Below are 6,212 nucleotides of genomic sequence, written 5' to 3'. Positions count from 1 at the left end.
GGCGGGGCTCGCAGCTCCAGGCGGGCCTCCTTCCTCAGGCTGCTCTCTCTGGACCCTCCCAGCCCTGTTTCCGGCTTCTTGGGGCCTGATTCTCAGCTCGCTGCCAACTACCATGGAGGTGTGAGCCAATAACAGTTCAAGGTGCTGTCCCTTCCTGGGAGTGTTTTGTTTGAACAGGTTGTGTCTGGAAACCCAAGAATCTTCAAAGAAGCAACTGAAGGGATCACTTGGATGGTCCAGGGGGTCAAATGGGATCCCGCACAGGAAAGGGCCCTGCGGGTAGCCAGGTCTCCCTTTTCAGTAGACGCGCGGTGTTGGGTGTGGCCACACAGAAGCATCAGCCAGGCCCACCCCCACCCCCACCCCGTGTCCTGTCGACCGGGAGACCTGGGCAGATGGGGACTGCTGCTCTGTGCCCTTCCTTGGGGCGTGAATGGTGGGGAGACACACTTGTCCTTAGTTAATGCTCGCAGTGTCGGCAGCTGCTGAGAATTAGCCCAAATCTGCCGGGACAAGCTGGGCCTGCAGGCCTCATCCTCTGGGGGACCCGAGAGCACCAACCGTGAGTCGGGGGGGGGGGGGGGCCTGACTGCTAGGCTGCCCCCACTACTCTCTGGCTGTTGGGGTTGGGGGAAAGCCATGGAACCTCCCTGAGCCTTAGTGTTCGCGTCTGTAAGGGGGGAGGATAAGGATGGTATTAATGAGCTCCCTCGTCAGAAGGTTCACAGCGTCTCCTCTTTTCCCTTTTGAGAGGATCTGGGGTGTGAGGGGATGGGGTACCCTGAGCAGACGACACAGCGCCTGGGGTGTCTCAGTGGATCTTTGCTTTGCTGAGCAGCCCACGTGTCTCCCCGTGGCATGCGCGTCCGGGAGGCAGGTGCTTCCGCGAGCCTTGGGGAGTGTGCTGTCGGCAGAAGCCAGCGTGCGTGCGCCTGTGCTCGCCTTCACGGCCAGGCACTTCCGCGACATTTTATCTTCCAGTAACACTTCCAAGTCAGCCCTGCCTGTAAAACTTCCGCCTCTTCACCCCACGGCCACGGGAGAGGTGGGGTCACCAGGCGCTTACATGGAAGCATTAGTAGGCCTGCTCTGTGCAAAGCATCCGGACAGCTTTCTGTCTTGTCTTGAGAAAACCAAGAAGGGGCCACCTCCGCCGGGGCCCCAAACCTAGCAGGGTCCAACGGGGGCCTTTTGCAGTCACCTCTCAGTCTGGGCTATCTTGGTCCCAACCCGCTCAGGGACCTGGGTTGATTGCAAACTCTATTGATTACATTCCCAACAACGCTGGGCTTTTAGGGATGAGCAGAGGCCACTCCCTCGGGAACGGTGTCTGGGTGAGGGGCCCAGGGACTCTCCCTTTCTCCTGGGCCTGGGCTGCCCCGAGTGAGCACGATTCGTGGCCAGGCTGCCCTTGCCCACGGGACAGCCCCCACGTAAGGGAAAGGGGAATTTCTCCAGGAGCCGCTGCTTTCCAAGACGTCCAGCCCCGTCTGTCTCTCGGGCAACTGAATGAGATGATGTCTGTGAAGACCTGGGTGAGGTGCTAAAAAAATAGGGAGGAAGCTGAAGTGGTTAAACCCCACAGCCCTCGGTTATAAAGTGGACGGATGCAACTTGATTATAGGACAGCCGCTGCGCTCTGGCTGCAGGGCCACGTTTGAAATGGTAGGGTGTGAGTTCCCTTCGGGCCTCTGTGTTTAAAGGATGGATGGGCTCCTTGGACGTGGGCGGCCCAGCCCCCGCTGGCCCCGGAGAGGAGGAGGGCTGAGGGCCTCCGCTCCAGGCCGGCCACGCACCCCGTCTGGACGCTGCTCGTCCCCCTGCCCTGGCTCTCGTGACGGAGGCGGCTCCTCCCCTGACAAGGCAACAAAAGGACCGTCTGGGGAGCCGGGAGCTGCTGGGACAAGTCCGCCCGCCTTCCTGCCGTGCAGCCGTGCAGCCGGCCTCGGCCTCTGCAGGACGGACGTGCCTGGCGTGGGGAGGAACTCTGCCCCCGGCTCTGCCCCGGGGGCGGGTCCTCCTGCTTCCTCTCCACTGGGCCCTGGTGGACAGACGCCCCAGGGAAGCCATGGGGCTCTCCCCACCATCTGCGCGTTGTCTCTGGAAAGTTCCACTTGTTTGATGGAAAAATAATAAAACCCTGCCTCAGGCTCCACCTCGGGAACTAGAAAGTCCTCCGTCGAACTAAACCCCTTCCCAAGTGCCGTGCAGCCAAGGGAGAAACAAGCCCAGCGCGCTCGGCCCGTTTCCATGGGGCTCAGCTGAGTGTCTCTGAGCCGAGGAGAACATGCCCCTGCTTATGCAAAGGGGGGGGGGGCATTCCTGCCCGAGGGCGAAGTTTAGGGGGCCATGGGGCCTTCGATCCGGGCTCTTCTGGCACCTAGCTCTGCCTTATCCCATAGGGCCTTTCGAAAGGGTTCCGTGTTATTCAGGTGATACGTATTTTTTTTATTGAGGTGCAGTTCACACAAAAAGCAACCATTTTAAAGTGGAAGACGTAGTGACATTGAGTGCTATATTCACCATGTCGTACAACCACCACCTCCATCTAGTTCCCACACATTTTCCTCAGCCCAAAGGGAAACGCTGACCCGCGAGGCAGTCCCTCCCGTTCCCTCCTCCCCTCCCCACGCCCCTGGCAACCGCCACTCCTCCTTGTCCCTGTGCACGCATACTTGGGCAGTTTCTGAGAATCCCAGTGACTCTACTTGCTGAACTAACTACAATCGTGAAACATTAGCAGGAAAAAATAAACGAATGAATAGCAATATAGTTTGCTCCTTGTTTCAGTGCCTCACGGATTTCCTAGGCCTTCACATTTGTGGTCTCGTTCAGAAGCCCAAGAGACAAGCGTTGCTGAACGTGTTGGCAATTGTCAGCTCCGGGAGAAATTCCTTTTCCCTTACGCACTGGCGTGTCTGGTCCACTGGCAAATATAGTCGCTACCTTGATCCGCTGCATAAGGCCTGCATTTGTTTCTCAAAGGAAGATGGAACAATCCTGAAAAGACAGACTTTGTTCCCTGATGAAAACAGACACTCTTTTCACGTGAACATAGGAGAACCGAATTAAATTCGCTTAAAAAATGAATATGTAGGCAGAGACCATCACCATCGTATCCTCCGGGTTTGAGGGGGAAAACATCTCATTCATTCAAAAACTTGTTTGTGTCCCCACTGAGTACGTGCACCATGGAAGGGCCACAGGAGACAGTTGTATGGGACACTGTCCGGTGTGTTCGTTGTTTCGGCGTCTCTGCCTCCCCGTCAGATGTTTTCATTTGAAATGTCCACAGAGTTCCCACCACAAGCTCCCTCGAGGAGGTCACCGCTGGTCGGAGTGGAAGGACGGGGAAGACAGACATTTAGGGTGGAAGGCGCTGTGTGGTTTGGCCCGTGGCGGGTGGGGGTTTCAGAGCAGATTCCCTTGGAAGGGCCCTGGGCTGGAAGAGGCGTGGATGCCTGCACAGGATGGAGTGGGGGGCAGTGGGCCTGGCTGAGGGAACTGTCTGTGCAGAGACCCAGTGGGAAAAGGAAGTGGGCGGCAGCTTTGGGGCCGGGGAAGGAGTTCCCATCTGTGGAGCTTTGGGCTGATTGCAGGAGATGATGGAAACGTAATCTGAGATTGTGAGGGCCCAACGTAATGCCTGTTTGTGCCACAGTGTCCTCCCTGCTGGGGAGGTAGAGATCTCACGTGCGCACACACACACCTGCCCTTGGCGAATGGGGGTAGCGTCAAGTAATTCCAAGTGCACTGAGCCTCTCAAAGAAGATGTATACGGTGTTGTGGATGAAAAACAGGCTTCTATGGAAAGTAAGCTCCCAGGTGATCTGATCATAAGTTCCTAACTCGGCAGGTCATGGTGGGTAGTCATGCCCCAGGCACATAACTTTTAGGGAAAGTTTTATCTCCGCCTTAAGCAAGCCCTGACCATTGTTCTGGTGCATCTTGGTTCGCGCACCTTTAAAATACCAGAAGTCATGCCCTCACAGGGGGTGTTCACCCTCAAGCGAGCACATGACCTTGCTAACTATCCTACAATCGAACCCCTGCCGTGCTTTCTCCCACCCCCACGTGCATCCCCTCCTTAATTTCAAATGCATAAAAGAAGCTGCAAAACTTATTCCCAGGAGCATTTGAGGCCTTGTTCCCGGCCACTGTCATCAGTTTGGCTGAAATAAACTCTTATCAAAATTCTCCACAGGTTTGGACGTTTCTTATGTCAACAGTGTGGTTCGTGCAGGTACCACTGAGGCTTTTCCTAAAATAGGAGCTCGTTGAGGTCCCGGGAGCTGCAGAGGGGCTATGAATGGAGGGGGGTGGGGCGCCGTCACACTCTAGGTCAGTGGTTCTCAACCTTGGCTGCACGTCAGAATCACCTGGGAATCTTTTTAAAATCCTGATTTCTGGGCCTCATCCTCCAGAAATTCTTTGTCTTTGTTATGGGGTGGGGCCACAAAACATTAGTAACAAAGAAACAGAATTTCTGGAGGATGAGGCCCAGAAATCAGGATTTTAAAAAGATTCCCAGGTGATTCTAATGTGCAGCCAAGGTTGAGAACCACTGCTCTAGGAGGACTCGTGCAGGATGAGGTGAGGGGTGGGGAGGAAGGGGTCTGGGCAGGCAGTCTGTGAGGGTCTGGGGGAGGGGGGGGAGGGCAGGAGGGGGCTCCTGGAAGTCCAAGCTGTCTGGTTTTAGGAATAGAAACTTGGAGGCCAAGGAGGAGCTGGGCGGGGCAGGGCGGCCCAGGCCCATGGCGAGGAGCTGGCTGGCTTTGCAGGTGCAGGCGTCCTGCTGCAGGGCCAGCCTGGCTCAGAGCACGGGCAGGACGGGAGACCCAGCTAGGAATTTCCTTCTGGAGAAAATCCCAGGCCACCTCCCACTTCGTAGAACCGGGGGGCCCTCGGAAGGGGGTGTCCTCACCCAGCCATGGCTAGATCCTCAGGCCTGCCTTCCCTCCTGCACCGACTTGAACAGAGAAGGGACCCTCTGGGCCCCCCAAGGCTCCTGCCTCCCCCGGCTCTAGGCCCCACCGCCTTCCTTCTTCTCAGGGACGCTTGTCTATCATTTTCCTCCTCCTCTTCTTCTGCCACTGGCCTCTGCCTCCCCAAGGCCCCTTCCCATCAGCGTTAAGCGAGGTCCGGTGTCACCATCTTAAAAAAGACAAGAACCCTCCCTTGACCCCACCCCCTCAGCCTCCCAGGCAAGAGTCTCAGAGGAGGCATCTTTTCTTGCTGTACCACTTCCTCACCTCCCACTCTTCCCTCAACCCACTCCAGTCTGCTTCCACGCCCACTGCCCTGGGACTACTTCCCTGTGGCCGAATCCTGCAGACACACCCCAGCCGGCGTCTCCTTGACCGTGGCCCCACAGCCCGCACGGCTCACCGCGCCTTCCTTGCTTGCCTCTTCCTGCCCGCGACTCCCCTCTCGCCCTCACCATCACCAAGCCCTGCCTCACCTCCTAAGAATGTTTCCAATCGGAACGTTCTATCCAGCCCCACTGTCACCAGCCTCACTCAAAGCCCCAGCATCCCTCACCCGGCAATTCAGCCGCTGCCCGTCCTCACGCTGCAGCCCCCACGCCAAACTGGTTCTGTGTGTTCCCTGTTTATTATTTCCTGCCGCTGCGGGGCCTGGGCCCTGGGGTTGTGTTGGGAATGAACTGTGGAGACGACGACAGGCCCCGGTCAAGGCCTCTGGTTGTTGTCCGGTACATTTTCCTCCAAGCTTAGCAGGGTTCCAGTCAAGACGCCGAGTAGGAAAACGCTGCGTTCCCTCCTCCCATAACTACGTCAAAACTACAGCTGAATTATAGAACCAGCCTTGAGGCCTGCCTGAACACTAGCCAAGCAGAAGCCCCATAACTCAGGAGGCAAAGGAAAAGCCACGCCAAGACGGACCTTGTAACTTGTATCAGCAATGTTCGGAAAACAATGCCGCACACACTTGGCTGATCCTAGAATAAAAGTCGAAATAATGGCCCAGCCATGTTGGCTCAGTGGTTGAGCGTCGACCTATGAGCCAGGAGGTCATGGTTTGATGTCTTTCTCTCTCCCTCTCCCTTCCTCTCTGAAGTCAATAAAGATACATATTTTTTGAGTATTATCTTTATTTTATTTTTTTTAATTTTAAATTATTGATTAAAGTATTACAAATAGAAGTACATATGTCTCCTTTCCCCCCCATTTACCTCCCCCACCCCCGCCCCC

Source organism: Myotis daubentonii, chromosome 12, assembly GCF_963259705.1.
Source record: "Myotis daubentonii chromosome 12, mMyoDau2.1, whole genome shotgun sequence".
In the NCBI taxonomy this organism is placed as follows: Eukaryota; Metazoa; Chordata; class Mammalia; order Chiroptera; family Vespertilionidae; genus Myotis; species Myotis daubentonii.
This window is presented reverse-complemented; position numbering follows the sequence as displayed.